This window comes from Elephas maximus, chromosome 4, assembly GCF_024166365.1.
Source record: "Elephas maximus indicus isolate mEleMax1 chromosome 4, mEleMax1 primary haplotype, whole genome shotgun sequence".
NCBI classification, from domain to species: domain Eukaryota; kingdom Metazoa; phylum Chordata; class Mammalia; order Proboscidea; family Elephantidae; genus Elephas; species Elephas maximus.
In genome coordinates this window covers 175,364,632-175,383,802 of record NC_064822.1, presented here as the reverse complement: position 1 = coordinate 175,383,802, position 19,171 = coordinate 175,364,632, and the positions used below count along the sequence as shown (strand labels likewise).

The 19,171-nt window shown below is 46.0% G+C and overlaps 1 protein-coding gene and 1 long non-coding RNA gene across 2 annotated transcripts in view; one reads left to right on the top strand and one right to left on the bottom strand.

Moving 5' to 3' along the window:
- SYN3 (synapsin III) overlaps positions 1–19,171 on the top strand; it is a 687,937-nt gene that overhangs the window by 527,979 nt on the left and 140,787 nt on the right. The window lies entirely within an intron of this gene.
- LOC126075989 (uncharacterized) overlaps positions 1–19,171 on the bottom strand; it is a 79,609-nt gene that overhangs the window by 17,410 nt on the left and 43,028 nt on the right. The gene's annotated exons all lie outside the window — the stretch shown is intronic.

Here is a 19,171-nt window from a genome sequence, read left to right as displayed (position 1 = left end):
AAAATCTCCCACTTTATAATTGTTGCCAACCTATTCAATTAAAATAAACAACAACCCTGAGTGGGCCCAATGAAACAGGTCTATAAGCCACATTCAATCCATGGGTTGCCAGTTTGAGACCACTACTTGGGTGTGTGCCAGGTCACTCAGCAAGGCGGAACTGTAGTGAATGACTCCCTTGCAGTAGAGCAAATGTCAGCTATCCCCCCAAACTGACTGTGGGTGCAGAAAGATAGCTGACAAGGGGGTAGGAGAATGTCTGGAAGGTTATCATGGCCTTCGGAGCCAAGGTCTTTCCTCACCTTGGGTATCATGACCTACAGAACAGTCAGAAGGCTTGGATCAGTTAGTAGCTTCTTGTGTGACCTTAAGCAAGCCACTTCCTCTTTCTGAGACATAGACTCCCCCCTATACAATAAGTGGGCTGGACTAGCACACCTTTGAGGTGCCTTTTCGCTTGGGCACAGAAACAGCATTAACCCTTAATTACACAGGGACTGGGTCTCGCAGTGGCAGGAGCGAATTCCTGCTAGCCTGGGAGCCTAAGAAGCAGGCCTTGCCCTATTTCACATGGCAGTGGGTACCTTCCTGCTGGTGCCCACTGTCAAATAGCCAACCAAGGTCCTCACAGCCCACCCGGAGTACTAGCCAAACAATTTATCTACAGGTATAGCACAATCAGGTCCCTGGGCGGTGCCAATTATCCCCTCGACTGCTATCCTAGAGGTTGGTGGTTCTAATCCACTCAAAGGCACCATGAAAGAAAGACCTGGGGATCTGCTTCCATAAAGATTACAGCCAAGGAACCCCTATGGAGCAGTTCTTTCTACTCTGTAACACATGGTGTTGCCCCGAGTCAGGATCAACTTGATGGCAATGGGTTTGGTTTTATAACACAGGCACCAATAATCAGAGGGCTGCTGGACAGGATCCTAGAGGTGCTGGATGGTAGAAATTATTGGGAGAAGGCCTAAGGGAGAGGCCAGGGCAGCTAGGGTGGCAAAAGGATACCCCAGCAAATAATTACCAATGGAATTAAAAGTACTTCAATATTTTCACAGCTGGTATAGGCAGACAGGTGCATATTCGTGAACATCAGCTCAGCCCTATCAGAATGCTGCCCTTCCTGTGTGCAGCAAGGCACACCCACATGCTGGCAACAGACTTGGAAGAGAGCCCCCTCCCAGCCACTGGGGACTTCCCAGAGCCCACCCGCCCTGTAAGCTTGCTTCACTCCAGGGCCCCCACCCCAGGCCTCCCTGGGCATTGGCAAAGAGCGGGCACTGTTCCAAACCCTGACTTCATGCTGACCATCAAATCCCCAAGCCAGGGAGGGAGTGGTGATGTCATTGTCCCTGGGTTTCAAAAAAGCAATCATCGGATTCGGAAGAGGATCAACTTGCAAGGGAGAAGGCCAAACAGTTTTTCTTGGCAAGGAGCTCTGAAAATTGCCTCATAGAAGGAAGGGGCTGGCATGCTCACGAGCATCATTTGTTAGGAGCTAGGGAGCCGCAGTGTCCTTGAGTCAGAAAAACCTTGGGGACCCTGTTGAGATGCAGAGTGTCAGATCTGAAACAAATGAGCATGAACGTCATCTTTTCTCATCAGAACCCTCTCTTGGGGAGAGAGGGGGCACCTCATAGCTCAAGGAGAAGCCTCCTTGTAACAGAGTTGGGTACCACACCCTGGATGCAAGTCCCCTCTTATTACTATAAAGATGTCACCAGTTTTTTCTACTAGAATACATTTCATGAAGGTAGGGGCCTTATTCACCACTGTATCCTCAACATTTGGTATGGAGTTAACAGATCAGTAAGTACTGACCAAGTGAGTGGTGAGAAAGAAAGAGCAATGAATTGGGTAGTAGCACACCTGGACTCCAGGGGCCCGGGCCACCACATCCAAGTGTGCCAGCTGGGCTTGGTGGCAGGCCTGGTTAGGCAGGTTGGGTCTGTGGGAAGACTGCTGTTGATTCATGGTGGTTACTATTGTTAGGTGTCATCGAGTTGGTTCTGACTCATAGCAACGCTATGTACAACAGAACAAAACACTGCCCAATCCTGCACCATCCTCACAATTGTTGCTATATGTGAGCCCACTGTTACAGCCACTGTGTCAATCCATCTGGTTGAGGGTCTTCCTCTATTTTGCTGACCATCTACTTTACCAAGCATGATGTCCTTCTCCCAGGATTGATCCCTCCTGATAACATGTCCAAAGTATGTGCGATGTAGTCTCGCCATCCTTGCTTCTAAGGAGCATTCTGGTTGTGCTTCTTGATTCGTGGAGGAATGTGTTATATATGTAGAAGATTCTATCCTTTAACAAATGGAGCCCTACTTTGGTGAGTGGCATCTGGGGTCCTAAACGCTAGCAAGTGGCCATCTAAGATGCATCTATTGGTCTCAACTCACTTGGAGCAAAGGAGAATGAAGAACACCAAAGACACAAGGTAATTATGAGCTCAAGAGACAGAAAAGGCCACATAAATCAGAGACTATGTCAGCCTGAGACCAGAAGAACTAGATGGTGCCTGGCTATAACTGATGACTGCCCTGACAGGAAACACAACAGAGAACCCCTGATGGAGGAGAGCAGTGGGATGCAGACCTCAAATTCTCATAAAAAGACCAGACTTAATGGTCTGACTGAGACTAGACGGACCCCAGAGGTCATGGCCCCCAGACCTTCTGTTAGCCCAAGGCAGGAACCATTCCCAAAGCCAGCTCTTCAGACAGCGATTGGACAGGACTGTGGGATAGAAAATGATACCGGTGAGGAGTGAGCTTCTTGGCTCAAGTAGACACATGTGACTATGTGGGCAGCTTCTGTCTGGAGGGGAGATGGGAAGGCAGAGGAGGACAGAAGCTGGCTGAAGGGCCATGGTAATACATGGTGGAGAGAGGGAGTGTGCAGTCTCATTAGGGGGAGAGCAACTAGGAGTACATAGAAAGGTATGTATGAGATTTTGTATGAGAGACTGACTTGATTTGTAAACTTTCACTTAAAGCACAATAAAAAAAATTTTTTAAATACATAACAGATGGAGTCTTGGTGGCACAGTGGTTAAGCACTTGGCTGTTAAAAAGTTCAGCAATTCAAACCCACCAGCCACTCAGAGGGAGAAAGATGTGGCTTTCTGCTTCCATAAAGACTATAGCCTTGGAAACCCTATGGGGCAGTTCTACTGTGTCCCATAGGGTTGCTATGAGTCACAACCCACTCAGATCCAGCAAGTGTGGTTTTTTATCCTTTAACAAAGAAGCCCTGGTCGTGAAATGGCTAGATGTTCAACCAAAAGGTCAGAGGTTCGAACCCAGAGCTCTGGGGTGGAAAAGACCTGACGATTTGCTCCTGTAAAGATTACAGCCTAGATAGCCCTCTGGGGCAGTTCCAATCTGTCACATGGGGCCACTATAAGTCGAAATCAACTAGATGGTACATAACAAAAAGAACAACAACAATCACTTAACAGGAGTCCCAGGGTGGTGCAAACGGTTAATGTATTTGGCTGCTAATAGAAAGATTGGAGGTTCAAGTCCACCCAGAGGTGACTGGAAAGAAAGGTCCAAAAAATCAGCCATTGAAAACCCTTTGGAGCCGAATTCTACTCTGACACACATGAGGTCACTGTAAGTGGGAGCTGACTCCACAACAACTTGTTGGTAACCTAATCAACAACTTTTGACTGTCTTCTCCCAATGGTTCACAATCTTGCCTTCATGCTTCTTTAACTAAAGTCTTTAATCCTACTCTTAACAACTGTCTGGTCAACCTATTATGTTGACCTCTGTGGAAAAGGCCCACTTGGGGAAAATGTGTTCAAGAAGATATGTTTCCTCTATCCTTAAAGTATACTTCCGCTGGACTCTAATCTGAGCTCAGTCACTTCTATTTCCTTCAGCATGTCGCTTCCCCTCCCTGGGCCTATTTTCCCCTTTTGCAAAAAAAAAGGAAAGAAAAGAATAAAGAGATAAACTAGAAAAATCCAGTATCCTTTACTTTTAGAGGGACTATCTCCATCTCCAGGAGCACCTGGGTGGCCCAGTTGAGCATTTGATTACTTGCCAAAAAGTTGGCAGTTCAAACCCAACCAGAGGCACCTCAGAAGACAGGCCTGGCGATCTGCTTCTGAAAGACCACAGCCTTGAAGACCCTATGGGGCACAGTTCTACTCTGCACACATGGGATTGCCATGAGTCAGAATCAACTCAACGGCAGCTAACGACAACAACATCTCAGTCCCTAGAAGTCCCTGGGTGGTGCAAACAGTTGACACACCTAACTGCTGACTCAAAGGTTGGAGGTTTGAGTCCATCCAGAGATTCTTCAGAAGAAAGCCCCGGTAATCAAGTTCTGGAAAATCAGCCATTGAAAATCCTATGGAGCACAGTTCTACTCTGACACATACGAGGTCGCCATGAGTTGTTGTCAACTCGCAACTGGTTTTTGAAACAGAAGCCCATGCTGCCCCTCCCTGCAAACAAATGCAACTCCTCACAAGTACAGAGGACATTATTGCGTCCAGTTTCCGGAGGTCCACAGCTCTTCGCAGCCCTGAGGCGGAGCCAGCCCAGCATCAGAGCCTTCTGGACTCACTGCCCTGTAAGTCTCTCTCAGCTTTGACTTTCTGGAAGGTTAACCAAAGCGTGGCTGTAAGAAAACACATTCCAGCTACCTTCCTCTGAGGCCACCACTGGGTCCCCTTCTCAGCTGGCCCTCGAGAATGAAGGGGGCCCTGGGCTCCACTAACCCACTGGCGTTGAGTCGATTCCTATAGGACAGAGTAGAACTGCCCCATAGAGTTTCCAAGGAGTACCTGGTGGATTTGACTGCCGACTTTTTGTTAGCAGCAATAGCACTTAACCACTACGCCACCTGGGTTTCCTGGGCTCCACTAATTGCCCCAAATGCAATTAGTTTCCTGGTTTCCTCAAGGCCCAGGCCTGGAATCAGTAAAGGTGGACCTCACGGGAATGAGGCCAGAAACAAAAGAAAATCCAGGGAGCCGAGCCTAAAAGGAATGTCCTCTTCTCTACCTCTGCAAGAATTTGATAGAAGTGGGCCTGGGGGTTGGAAGAAAGATGCTAAGAGGTGGCCCAGAGGAAGAGGTGGAGATGGGCCATGAAAAAGAGAGATCAGTGACGGGAAGACAGGGCAGGGGACCCCAGGGTATGGACGGGGCCTCTTTGCATTTTCCAGGACAAATGGGACTTTTCCAGATGGATGGTTTGGGAAAGCTGTTTGCAAAGCTGGGCTAATCCACCGCAGCTGTGTGAATGGACTGTAAGCAGACAGGGCCTCTTGTGAGGGCACAGACAGCCGCTGCCACCACCAGCCTAAACTTAGAGTTCACCCCACCCTTTCTGTAGGAAAGGCAGTGAGGTGCTGAAGTCAGGCGGGAGAAGCTGAATCTGAATTCAGGTCTCAGGCCTCCCTGTCACCACCCTGAGCCCCACCTGTGGGGAATCTCACCTGAGCACGAGGATGGCCACACAGATTTGAGGCACAACACCTGCTGTCACTTCTTCGCTAGGTAAACTTGGGGTCGGTTTCAAATTTCTCTGAGCCTCAGTTTTCCTGTCTGCAAAATGGCCGTAATAACACCAGACTTGCAGGGTTGTCACACGGAATAACGAGGCAATAAATGTGAAAGTCCTGCGGCAGTGCTTCACACAGTCCCCAACTGATGCCGTGAGTCTGCTTCACCACCCATAGCTCCTTCCTCCCTCTCTCTGAGGTAGAGATTAGCACGTACAGAGACTGTGAGTGAGTTAGGGAGAAGGCACCCCCTACAAGATGGATGATTTGGAAAAGGCAGCATTCCCTTCTAGGTGAAAAGCAGTCCCTCTCCCCAGGTACATGGCTTGGCCAATGAACTGGAGTTGAGTCCCTCTTCTCTCCCTCTCAGCCAGGCGCCCTTGTGCAGACTACCACCTGGACAGCCACAGGCAAACAGCCACAAACCCCAGGCTGTCCTGCCTACCTGGGCTTTTAGAGAAGTCATTGATGCTAAGAGATGGTAGGTTCTGAGAACAAGCAGAGCATGCAAAGTCTCTTGAGGCCTAGGCTCCAACTGACGCAACATCACGTCTGCTGCATTGTCCTAGCCAAAGAAAGTTCCAAGGTGAGACCAGATTCAACGGATGGGGAAACTGATACCTCTTCATGGAGCAGAATGAGCCAAGTCACACTGTAAAGGGCGTGAACTCAGGGAAGGCATTAATTGGGACGATCATTCTACTACGGGACTGTGTCTAATGCTGCTGGACGCTATGTTTTCCAAACAAAATCTGGAAGTTAAGACCTGATGCAATGGTGATTCAGTGGTAGAATTCTTGCCTTCCATGCAGGAGACCCGGGTTTGATTCCTGGCCCATGCAATTCAAACACAGCCGCCACTAATCAGTGGAGGCTTGCATGTTGCAATGATGCTAGACAGGTTTCAGTGGAGCTTCCAGACTAAAACAGCCTAGGAAGAAAGGCCTGGCTATTTAGTTACAAAATTCAGCCAGTGAAAACCTTATGGATCACAACGATCTGATCCCATTGCATATGTGGTCACTGGATCAGTTGGGGGCCGACTCAATGGCGCTTAACAACAACAAGTGGGATGCGACATTTTCAGTCGGGCCTGTTTTGGAAACGCCAGGGTGCACAGTTACATTTACACCTCCAGATCCCCCCAACAGAGCCCAGCCCACTGACCTCCACTGAAGATAAGTTTGTTGATTGTCTGGCCAGTTCAAAATCTGGTATTTCAGAGCAGGGATGGAACTCCTGTGTACATTTTGGAATTGAAGGTTGGTATTTATTGACAGACCTTGAGTTTTACGGGATTTCAGAACTAGAAGCCATTTAAAGTAGTCCTTTTCAGTTTATAAATGAAGTCCAGAGGCAAAGTGACTTAGCCACACCTGATGAGGTAGACCAGTGCTTCTCAATCTTTAACACACACATGAATCACCTGGGCATCTTGTTAAAATGCAGAATCTGATCATCAGGCCAGGGATGGAGCTTGAGATTCTGCGTTTCTAACAGGCACCCAGAAGATACCAATGCTGCCAGCTCAGGAACCACACTTTTCGTGTTAAATCTTGCAGATTTTATTGAGAGAGGACCTGGCAGAGTGGAGATGGTAGTTAGAGACCCGCAGTTTATTCTTCTGCAGTCCTTCAGCTTAGACCCATTTAACCAATAGGTAAACTGAAGTTCAGAAAGGAACTACTGGTGTTGGGTGCACTCCCTGAAATTTTACAGAGACCCACTGCCGTCGAGCCGATTCTGACTCCTATAGGGGGACCCAATTTTCCTCCATCACTAGGCAACTCTTGGAGGGGGTGACCTTGAAGAGTTGTGGCCCACTTTGAACTTCCAGCTCCTCAAGGTAGGGGCTTCCTTTCCTGCCAAGACCTTGGGCTATAGGCCATCTTTTCACTTGTTGAGGACTTAGCTTATGGTGCTGGCCAGGGGTCTCTAAGTCCTAGGAGCTGAGATTGTCCTGTCTGGTTAGTGATTTAGGAGCTTGGCAGCCTCTGTTGTTCTATTATGCAGCCTCTGAACATTCTGTCCAAAGGCCTTTTGGCATGCCACACATTTTCAAAATGAAAGGGGGGCAAAATGAGCATTGCCCTTGCTCATTTGCCTAATTTAAAAGCATCTAGAAGCTTTTTTTAGAAGGAAAAAAAAAAAAACCATCCATCTGAAATGGAGGAAGTACCTCATCAAGGAGTCAAGAGAGAAATGGAGACATAAGTTTCGAGGGCTGACACGTTAATGGGAAACCTTGCGCCTGGTTTGTTTTCTCCCATCCCCTTTCAGCTTGGAAACCACCACCTTTTTTGGAAGCTCTCATGCTAAAAGGAAATTGCCTTTTCCTAAGGGGAGACGTGAACGCCCCCTCCCCATGTGGGCACCAGTGTCCTGCAATTTCACATCAGTTCAGTTCAACCCACAGACACTTATGGGGAGGGTACTATGTGTCCCTGGGTGGTACAAACGGTTAAGCTCTTGTCTACTAGCCAAAAGATCAGCAGTTCAAACCCACCCAGAGTGGCCTCAGAAACAGGCCTGGTGATCTGCTTCCAAGAGGTCACAGCCATGAAAATCCTATGGAGCAGTTCTCCTCTGCACATATGGAGTCACCCTGAGTCAGAATCAGCTTGACAGCAGCTAATAACATCAACAACTATGCATCAAAGGTCCCTAAAAAGAAAAAAAATCTGTTGCCATCGAGTCCATTCTGACCCACAGTGACCCTATGGGACAGAGTAGAAGTGCCCTATGGGGTTTCCAAGGAGCAACTGGTGGATTTGAACTGCTGACCTTTTGTTTAGCAGGTGAACGCTTAACCACTGCACCACCAGGGTTCTGTCAAAGGTCCCTAGGTGGTGCAAACAGTTTGCACTCAACTACTAACTTAAAGGCTGGCAGTTGAAACGCACCCAGAGGTACCATGAAATAAAGGCCTGGCAGTTTGCCTCCATTAAGATTACAGCCAAGAAAACCCTATGGGCAGTACTACTCTGTAACACATAGGGTATCCGTGAATTGGAGTCAACTCAACAGCAACAGGTTACTGTGTCAGGCTCTGCACTGGATTGATCCATTCCTTTGTCAAAGATTTCCTGATCAGGGATAGCCCTGTGCTAGCCATTCATTCATTCACTCAACAGTTGACTATTGCTAGGCACTGTGCCAGACTCTGGTGATAAGGCAGAGAGTAGGGTAGGCATAGTCTGTCTACACCATCATGCAGCTAACAGTCTATCTGGAGAGAGAGTTAATAAGTAATCTTTATTGACTTACCCATAGGGTTCCTTAAAGTTTTAAAAAGCAAAGATGTTTCACTGAGGGTATCTTTGCATCTGACCCAAGCCATGGTCTTCTTAATTACCTTATATGCATGCAAAAGCTGGACAATGAAAAAGGAAGACAGAAGAACTGATGCATTGGAACGTGGTGTTGGCGAAGAATATCGAACATACCATGGACTGCCAAAAGAAAAGTCAGTCTTGGAAGAAATACAACCAGAAGTTTCTTAGAAGCTAGGATGGCAAGACTTGGGCTTTCTTACTTTTGGACACGTCATCAGGAAAGACCATTGTTAGAAAAGGACATCACGGTTGGTAAAGTAGAGGGCCATTAAAAATCAGGGAAACCCCTAATGGGATGGATTGACACAATGGCCACAACAGTGGACTTAGACATATCAACGATCATGAAGATGGTGCAGGACTGGGCAAGGTTTCATTCTGTTCTACGAAAGGTCGCCATGAATTGGAGCTGACTCATGGCCACCAGGGACAACAACATTGACTTACTGTACTAAGTGATCACAGTAGAGTGTGGTGCTGGGAATATAGAGATAAAAGAGGCCTTACTCAGGCTGATCCCTCCTTTCTTTCCCGTGGCCACTGCCTTAGCTCAGATCCTTCCTCATGACATAGGAGCCACAACAGCCTAGGGAGTCTGGAGGAGAAGGCAGGTCAACCACTTACATTCACAGTTGACCTCCTTCCAGGTCTTGGGCTAGGCCCTGTGCCTGACACCACCCCAAACACACACACACACCTTCCACCTTCCAGACATCAGCTAGAAGTGTTCTTTCTCAGATGAGGCTCTAATGGTGTCACTCCTCTACTACAAACCCTTTCCTGGGCTTCCCATCAATTGTGGGATCAAGTCCAAACCTCACAGAATCATTTACAAGCCTTTTTACAATTTGGCTCCAATCTGCCCCGCGTCCCTGCTTCCACATCATTCATCCTTTCCTCCCTCGATGGTGAACATCCTGAGACTCCCCGGAACCACTCAGAGTGACGGCATCCCTCTTAATTTGTTTTTTTTAAATATTATTATGGGAATGCTCAAACATGCCCGAAAGCAAAGGGGATAATATGATTGACCCCCACGCACCCACCACTCAGCTTCAATGCACACCCTATCTCGTTACCTCTGCAGCCTGACTCCTTCTTCTCCCACCCCATACTGGGTGACTTTCAGACAAATCAAGAGCACGCTATTCTGTCATCTGAAAATACTTCGGTATGTATTTCTGAAAGTCGAGAAGAGTCCTTCATTGCTTTAAGGTTCCAAGTTTTTTTTTTTTTTTTTTAATGTCAAAAGAAGATACCCAAATTTGTGGTACAGTTTTAATGCGTACATTTAACAAACCGATGTTAACACGCGTATATGCATACACACGTACGCATACATACACACAGTATAATAACTGGGTATACCCTCATTTGGAGAGAGCATTAAAGAGTCCAAATTTGAGGTCCTTCTTGGGTATGAGGAGCCCCTGGGTAGAGCAAACAGTTAATGTGCTCAGCTGCTAACTGAAAGGTTAGAAGTTCAAGTCTACCCAGAGGTACCTTGGAAGAAAGGCCTGGCAAACTACTTCCAAAAAATCAGCCATTGAAAACCCAATGGAGCCCAGTTCTACTCTAACACACATGGGTCTCCGTGAGTCAGAGTCAACTCGACAGCATCTGGTTTTGGTGGTTCTTGAATGTGAAACCCTGGCCAGTCCTGCCTTCCCAGGACCATCTTCCACCCTGCCTCCCACCCCCACAGCTGGCCCTGGTGCTTCCTGAATCATACAGAAACTTTCACACCTCTGTGCCCTTTCCCTTGTGGGAACGTCTGCCTAGAATGCCTTTTCCTCTACCTGGCAAACTCCTGCTGACCGGGAAAGCCCAATGCAAATGTCACTGGTCCATGACCCTCTTCCAACCTCCTATACCCAACCCCAGCTCCCATCTCCGGTGGATAATCACTCAGTCTTCTTTGTGTCTGTGGCGTTTTCTTCATACTTCTTTTGAATGTTTACACTGTTGGGTAGAAGTCATTTGTTTATGGATCCGCTGCCTTGACTACCCCGTGAGTGCCTAGAAAAAAAGGGCCTTGGTCCCTCAGGGTCTCCCCTACTTCTGGTCCAGTGTCCCAAAGCATGGGCTCTGGCCTTAGACTGACCTGAATTATGTGACCTCAGGAAAGTAATTTAACTCAGTCTCAGCTCTCTCGGTTGTAAATTAGGGGTACTACTAGCACTACAGCAGGACTGTTGTGAGAATTAAATGTCCCTAGGTGATGCAACAGTGCCATCGAGTCAATTCTGACTCACAGGGTCAGAAGAAAGGGCTGGCTGTCTGCTTCCATAAAGATTACAGCCTAGAAAGCCCTATGGAGCAGTTCTATCCTGTATGGGGTCACTGTGAGACAGAATTGACTCCACAGCAACAAGTTTGGTTTTTTGGTTTTTCGTTTGGTCTCTTCAGCTGCTGTGCAGAGTCAGCCACATGTAAACACCCCATAAATGTTGACTTTGATCATCAGATGTCCGCAATGATTCCTCCCTGAAAGGGGCTCCTGCAGCCAGAGCTGGTCTTGCCCTTTGGCACAAAGCCCCAGTCTCCATCCAGGTCCTGGTAGTTTTCCCCTCTGTGAGAGTGTGGAAATTTCCCTGCTTGTCCTGAGCAGCAGACCCTGCAGTGGAGGGCTGCAGACCAGCTCGCTGCAATACTGCCCAGGGCTCCTGCTCACCCCTCACCACCCACCTCCCTGTACGGGAGAGTGAGCCCTGGGAATCCTGCACCCATCCCTCGGGTTCCCTTTGCAGACATGGTGCCATCAGACCAGCCTTCATCACTTTTATCTTCATGTGAATACAGCTGCCACCATGTCACTTCCTGTCCACTTCTTGCCTGGGTGCAAGGGAGGCCCTCTCTTCCTCCTAACTTATGCAGAACACTTTTTCTCATCCAGTATTCCCAGAAACCTCAATTACTAATCTAACCCACCCAGCAGCACCACAGAGGAAAGACCTGGCAATCTGCTTCCATAAAGATTACAGCCAAGAAAGCCCTGTGGAACAACTCACGGAAAGTCTTGTCTTCCAAGCTGGTCATGACCCCAGGTGGGTCTTCCTTTCAGCCGCATGCATGTCCACCTCTTCACCTTAAGAAGTTACAGAGACTCCAGGCCCCGTTCCCCTCCCCACGCTTTATTGTTGAGATATCTGGCACCCCTTTTCCCAGGGGAGCTTCCTTGGACCACCCTGTGGCCAGAGTGAGTAAGCATGAACGGAGGATTAGAACAAGCCCTCAGACTGGCCTGCATCTTCCCACCTCTGCACTCCCTGCAGGCAAGTAGGAAGCAGAAGACTGTTCTTATGTATTCTCTGAGCATTGTGGTTTGGGATGGTGATGTTGTTGTTGTTAGCTCCCATCAAGTGGGCCCCAACTGATGGTGACCTCATACACACAAGAATGAAATGTTGCCCACTCCTGTGCCATCCCCATAATCAGATGTGGATAGAACCATTGTAATCCACAGGGTTTTCAATGACAGATTTTCAGAAGTAAATCAACAGGCCTTTCTACCCAGCCCATCCTAGTCTGGAAGCTTGGCTGAAACCTGTTCAGCATCACAAACCAGTTGCCATGAAGTTGATTTCGACTCAAGGCAACCCCATGAGTTTTGTTTTCAATGGCTGTGACCTGCTGAAGTAGATTGCCGGGTCTTTCTTCTGAGATACTTCTGGGTGGATTTGAGCTACCAACCTTTTCGTTGATAGCCGAGCACTTGACCATTTGTGACATGCAGGGACTCTACACTGACAAAGGGTGGTGGCTGTGCACGGGGTACATTGGCTGGGAATTGAACCGGGGTCTCCTGCATGATAGGTGAGAATTCAACCACGGAATGTCCCAGAGTGACATTGTTGTTTGGTGCCATTGAGTCTATTTTGATTCCTAGCGACTCATGCCATTAGCTGGTTTTATAACTGCTTGACGACCAGATTTTTAAAACAGTGATTATTATTCCTTTATAATAACACAATCTACAGCCTTAGTCTCCTGTAGACTAAGAGAGCAGTGATCCCACCTGGTACTTGCTTTCACTTGCTCTAGAATGAGGCAGAGCTGTGATGGGAGCTTGGCCCTGCCACCTTTTAACTCTGTGACTATGTGCTGTCCCCTCTGAGCCAACCGTAAATCTCTCAGGGTCACTGTGAGGCTCAAAGGAGAGACATGCACACCAGCACTTGACATAGTGTCCATTGTGCAGTCAACTCCCAACAAATAATGAATGTATTTTTGAAGCTTCCAACCATTCTTCCTCATGGAGCAGTGGCCTTTCAACATTTATCTGGAATTTGCAGAATAAAAGGTTCCTTGGAGTCAGGGGCTACCTTCTGGGGGCAGGTACAGTGTGTATTCCCTAAAATAAAGTGTTTAAAAAGAGGGGAAGACAGGGTGGAACAGAAACAATTCCAGTTTGGGAGGGGAGCCTCAGCCCTGAGATTAAGACTTGGTTTCACAGCTTCATTTTATAACTTCACGCAAGTGCCTTCTCTCTGTATTCAGCTTCCTTGATTTATGAAGTAACCTCCACGTTTTGCAATTTCTTTAATAATAACTATGAAGGCAGAGTGAGGTAGGGATGGTTGTTGTTGTTAGGTGCCATCAAGTCAATTTCAACTCATAATGACCCCCTGTGACAGAGTGCAAATGTCATAGAGTTTTCTTGACTGTAATCTTTATTGGGAGCCCTGGTGGCACAGTAGCTAAGAGCTCGGCTGCTAGCCAAAAAGTCAGCAGTTCAAATTCACTAGCTGCTCCTTGGAAACCCTATGGGGGCAGTTCTACTCTGTCCTATAGGGTCGGTATGAGTCAGAATCGACTCAACGGCAACGGGTTTTTTTTTGTTTTGTTTTGTTTTTTGTTTTTTTAATATTTATGGAAGCAGATCACCAGGTCTTTCTCCCTCAGAGCAGCTGGTGGGTTTGAACCTATGACCTCTCAGTTAGCAGCCACATGCTTAACCACTGCTCCCTCCGGGCTCCTTGAAGTGAGGATTAAAGGATGCTAATCACTGACCTCTCTTCCTCTCTGGCCCCCGTTTCTGCCTCTATACAGTAAAGAGTTTCTAGCACACAGATGCATCACTGGGTAGTGCAGCAGTTAATGTGCTCGGCTGCTAACAGAAAGGTTGGAAGTTCAAGTCCATCAAGAGGTGCCTCAGAAGAAAGGCCTGGAGATCTACTTCCAAAAACTCAACCATTGAAAACCCTATGGAGCACAGTTCTACTCTGATGCACATGGGGTCACCATAAGTCAGAGCTGACTCGACTGCAACTGGTTTTTAAAAAATGATCACACTGATTACCTGTGAGTCCCTTCCCACGTCTGACAACCTCGGGGAGGACAGAGTTCACCTATCTGTCAGGTCAGGCAGGGGCCCCTGGAATAGTGTCATGAGAAAGAGTGGGGAGTCTTGGTGGCTGGAATAACCCTCAAGGGATCATCAAATCCCTCCACTATTTCCAAGCTGAGCTTCCCAGCCCCGGACCCAGGGAATAGCTAGAATGACCCTTTCGTCCATCTTTCCCTTCCTGGGCTCACAGTCATCATCTGAGAATGTCCTTCCTGATGTATACACATCCATCGGCTGCAGATTTCTAGCTACAGGGGAAACCCATTAAGCCACTGCCAGCCTCTGATATGGAAGCCCAGGTGCCTCTTGGCAGGTGTCACCCTGGAAAGCAAAGAGCAGTGAGGGAGTGAGACTGGGCAGCAGTCACAGAAATTGTGTTGGGTTAACAATAATAATACCACTAGCTAGCATGAAGGAGCCTGTGTGGCACCCGTGGTTTTCAATCAGCTGCTAACCCGATGATTGGTGGTTTGAACTCACCCGGCAGTTCCATGGAAGAAAGCCCTGGTAAACTGCAAATAGAAATATTTCTTGATACTTCTTTATTGGCCCCTAACTATTCTTCCCTCTTATCCCTTTTCTTTATCTACTTGTTCATGAAATGACAAAGTAAGAATGAACCGGAAGCCAAGATCTTGCTCAGCTCCAGTAATTGTATTCCAGGTCTGGCTCAGGCCCTCTGCTTGCATTACCTGTGGGTAATGAGGCAGACAAGGTTTTACACACACAGGGAGCAAGTACCTGCAAGAGAGTGTTGACTCGTTTGTAAAAATCTTCCTCTTTCCCAAGTATAATAAATTCATGAGATGCCCAACTGGGTATTGTAATCATTTCTGATCCATGGCATTGCCAAAGTAATTTCCTTGTTTATTAAGTCTTGATAGTTTATTGCCTTTGTGGTTTGTGGTCACTGGAAATACACATTCAGGCCATTCCAAGATGTATTTAAATGTCAGGCACCATCCATACAATGGAATACCATTCAGCAATAAAAAAGAATGAAGTCATTATCATTAGGAAAATGCCAACCAAAACCACAATGAGAAATACCACGTCACACCTACTAGGATGGCTATTATCAGAAAAATGAAAATAACAAATGTTGGCCAGGATGTAAAGAAATTAGAACCCTTATCCATTGCTGGTTGAAATGTAAAATGGTGCAGCCACTGTGGAAAATAGTTTAGAGGTTCCTCAAAAAGTTAAACATAGAATTACCATATGAGCCAGCAATTCCAGTCCTATGTATGTAACCAAAATAATTGAAAGCAGAAACTCAGACACTACTTGGACACCAGTGCTCTTTGCAGCATCACGCACAATAGCTGAAAGGTGGAAACAATTCAAGTGTCCATCAACGATGAACAGTTAAACAAAATGTGGTACTGCATATACATACAGTGGAATATTATCCCATCATAAAAGGAAATGAAGTCCTGATACAAGCTAAAACATGCATGAACCTTGAAAAGTTTAACCCCTAAGCCATTGCCATAGAGTCGATTTTGACTCATAGCAACTGTATAGGACAGAGTAGAACTGCCCCATATGATTTCCAAGGGGCGATCGGTCAATTCGAGCTGCCAGCCTTTTGGTTACCAGCTGTGGCCTTTACCCACTGCACCACGAGGGCTCCTTGAAAAGATTATGCTGAGTGAAACAAGTCAGACACAAAAGAATAAACATTGTATAATCCCGCTTACAGGAATTATCTAGAATATGCAAATGCACAGAGACCGTGAAATAGCTAGACTATGCAAATGCGTAGAGACAAAATTTCCTAGTGGTTAACAAGGGCCGAGGGAGGGGGAATGGGGAGTTACCGCTTATGGGGTCCTGATTTTCTGTTGGGGTGATGAAAAGCTTTTGGAAATAGATAGCGGTGACGGTTACACAGCATGGTGAATGTAACCAGTATCAATGAATTGTACCCTCAAAAATGGCTAAAATGGCAAAAACTTTGCCACAATGAATTTTTTTAAAAGGAATAAAGTACTCACACATCCGACAACGTGGATAAACCTTGAAAACATTATGCTAAATGAAAGAAACCCATCACGAAAGGTCACATGTTGTCTGATTCTATTGATATGAAATGTCCAGAACAGGCAAATCCATAGAGACAGAAAGTAGATTAGTGGTTGCTGAGGGCTGCAGGGAGGGAGGAACAGGCAGTGAATGTAGTGAGTATGGAGTTTATTTTGGCGCGATAAAAATGTTCTGAAAATTATATTCAACGGTAGAGATGGAGCCAAAAGTTGCACGTTGCACAACTCTGTGAATATATTAAAACCACCAAACTATACGCTTCAAATGGGTGAATTGTATGGTATGTAAATTATAACTCAAGGAAACTGTGATTTAAAATAAAACAAAATCAGGCAGTCTCACCGCAGCTATGGTAAGTTAGATTTCACTGTGTTAAATAAAAGGTTATTTATAGGATAAAAACCAGGTGGAGTATGATCCCTACCACCCATCTATCAGTTTGTCACAGTGTGTTGGCTCACATGTTGCCATGATACTAGAGGCTATGCTACCAGTATTTCAAATACCAGCAGCTTCTCCTGTGATGGACAGGTTTTGGTGGAGCCTCCAGGATAAGACAGACTAAGAAGAAAGGCCTAGCGATCTACTTTCTGAAATTAGCCAGTGAAAATCTTATGGATCACAACAGGGTGTGGTCTGATGCAGTGCTGGAAAATGAACCCCCTAGATTTTTGTTGTTGCTGTTAGGTGCTGTCAAGTCAGTTTTGACTCATAGTGACCCTGTGTACAACAGAACGAAACACTGACCAGCCAGTCCTGCACCATCCTCACAATCCTTGTTATGTTTGAGTTTATCCTTGTAGCCACGGTGTCAACACATCTCATTGAGGGTCTTCCTCTTTTTCGCTGACCCTCTACTTTACCGAGCATAATGTCCTCCTCCAGGGACTGAGCCCTCCTAATAACGTGCCCAAAGTGAATGAGGCAAAGTCTCATTCCAGCTATACTTCTTTCAAGACAGATTTATTCCTTCTTCTGGCAGCCCGTGGTATATTTAATATTCTTCACCAACACCATAATTCAAGGACATCAATTCTTCCATCTTCTTTAGTCATTGCCCAGCTTTCCCATGCATATGAGGTGATTGAAAAGACCATTGCTTGGATCAGGAGCACCTTAGTTTTCAAGGTGGCATCTTTGCTTTTTAACACTTTAAGAGGTCTTTTGCAGCAGATTTGCCCAGTGCAATGTGTCTTTTGATTTCTTGACTGCTGCTTCCATGGCTGTTGATTGTGGATCCAAGTAAAATGAATTCCTTGACAACTTCAGTATGTTCCCCATTTATCATGATTTTGCTTATTGGTCCAGTTGTGAGGATTTTTGTTTTCTCTAATCTGTATTCTGAGCAAATAGTCCAAGAAGCTGGACTATATATGAAGAAGATCAAGGCATCAGGATTGGAGGAAAACTCATTAAAACCTGCAATATACAGATGACACAACCTTGCTTGCTGAAAGTCAAGAGAACTTGAAGTACTTATGGATGAAGACCAAAGACAACAGCCTCCGGTATGGATTACACCTCAGCATAAAGGAAAATAAACACATAGAGTCATTTTGCATAGAAGGAATATCAGATCAATCTATTACATCAGTTTAATGATAATTTTTAAAATCATTTCAGAACAAATTTTTATAATAGTACCAAAAGGAAAACTTTTTTAAAATGTTCATAACTGCATCAGGTGTTTAGTTTTTTTCTGGATTGATTTTAAATAAATGCTAATTCAAACTATCCAAAAAAAAATTCTGACTAGGACCCAGGTATATACGGAATGTGTTTTACATACAAATTCAAGTCTTCACTCTAACCTTCATTGTCAAGGTACTTAGCCCCATTTATGGATAAAATAACTGAAATCTAAGGGCCTGAGAGTACTCCAGTAGAAAGTGACATCAGCAGTGTTTAAACCCGGTTTTGTCTGCCTTCAAAAGCCTGTTTTCTCTGCTGCCTCATTTTATGAGACTCCATGAATAGTCTTCCTGAACCAGAGGAAATGACATTTGCCTTTGTTTTTAGCCACTAGCAAACAGTATTTGTTCTATGCAATACCAACAAGAGTACATTTAGACAAAAATTTACCATGCATCTGTACTTTAATTTTAATACACTGTATGTGTGACCATGTCCCTGGGTGCACAAACGGTTCAGCACTTGACTACTAACCAAAAGGTTGGCAGTTCAAACCTACCCAGAAGCACCTCAGAGGAAAGGCCTGGCCATCTGCTTCCAAAAGGTCACAGCCTAGAAAGTCCTATGGAGGGCAGTTGTACTCTGCAACACATGCAGTCACCATGAGTTGGAACCAACTTGACAGCAACTGGTATGTATGATGACAAACTGAGGGAAAGACACAGGGATATTGAAGTGGAACAATTATTAACTATTTTCCAAAGTAACTAAAAAGAGGAAGAGAAATTCCTCATTTTAGGGATCATCTGACTTGGAAAAGGGGCTTTTTTCCACCTCTGGATTGAGATGGAGGTAACAATATGGCCAAAAAAGTAAATTAGGATGGAGAACATAGGGGTTTTGAGGTTTCATGGCTGCATGTAGTGATGGGATTTAAGGTGGTCGTTGGCACTTAGAATCATGCAGACGCTCCCCAGAGCCACAGTTATGCTGGGGGTTTTGTCTGAATTCTGAGCATCACCCAGGAGCATCCTTGTGGGGTTGGACTGGCACCCCGAGCCGGTTCTATGCAATAAGTATCACATGGACCAGAACAAAAAAGCGTATTTGCAGACAAATATTGCCATCCTATCGGTGTGTTTATTTTTGACTATTCCGTTTCTCAGGGAAACAGGAAATGTAAGGGAAAGGAATGTGTTGTTTTTGGTTGGGCAGGTTCAATTTAATTTTTCTAAACATGCTCCCAGTATTTTTCCAAGACACG